The sequence below is a fragment of the Sinocyclocheilus grahami genome, unplaced genomic scaffold (assembly GCF_001515645.1).
Source record: "Sinocyclocheilus grahami isolate Dianchi unplaced genomic scaffold, SAMN03320097.WGS_v1.1 scaffold1462.1, whole genome shotgun sequence".
NCBI classification, from domain to species: Eukaryota; Metazoa; Chordata; class Actinopteri; order Cypriniformes; family Cyprinidae; genus Sinocyclocheilus; species Sinocyclocheilus grahami.
In genome coordinates, this window is record NW_015506641.1 from 202,827 (window position 1) to 203,701 (window position 875).

Consider the following 875-nt stretch of genomic DNA (forward strand, 5'->3'; position numbering starts at 1 on the left):
ATATATATATATATATATAGGGCTGTCGGTCAATTAATATTTTTAATCCCATTATAATCGTTTGTCCCATCTAAGCTGTTATTGTGTTAAATGAGAAACATAAAGTAGATAGTATTTTCAAGTAGATAGTATCATTTTTTTTTTACTGGTAAACAAATCAGCTTGGTTGCCAACATTCATAAAAAAAAAAAAATTCTTCACTTTATTATTATTATTATTAATAATTATGATGATAATAATAATAATAATACAGTGGGGCAAAAAAGTATTTAGTCAGCCACCAATTGTGCAAGTTCTCCCACTTAAAAAGATGAGAGAGGCCTGTAATTTTCATCATAGGTATACCTCAACTATGAGAGACAAAATGAGAAAAAAAATCCAGAAAATCACATTGTAGGATTTTTAAAGAATTCATTGGTAAATTCCTCGGTAAAATAAGTATTTGGTCACCTACAAACAAGCAAGATTTCTGGCTCTCACAGACCTGTAACTTCTTCTTTAAGAGGCTCCTCTGTCCTCCACTGGTTACCTGTATTAATGGCATCTGTTTGAACTCGTTGTCAGTATAAAAGACACCTGTCCACAACCTCAAACAGTCACACTCCAAACTCCACCATGGCCAAGACCAAAGAGCTGTCAAAGGACACCAGAAACAAAATTGTAGACTTGCACCAGGCTGGGAAGACTGAATCTGCAATAGGTAAGCAGCTTGGTGTGAAGAAATCAACTGTGGGAGCACTTATTAGAAAATGGAAGACATACAAGACCACTGATAATCTCCCTTGATCTGGGGCTCCACGCAAGATCTCACCCTGTGGGGTCAAAATGATCACAAGAACTGTGAGCAAAAATCCCAGAACCACACGGGGGGACCT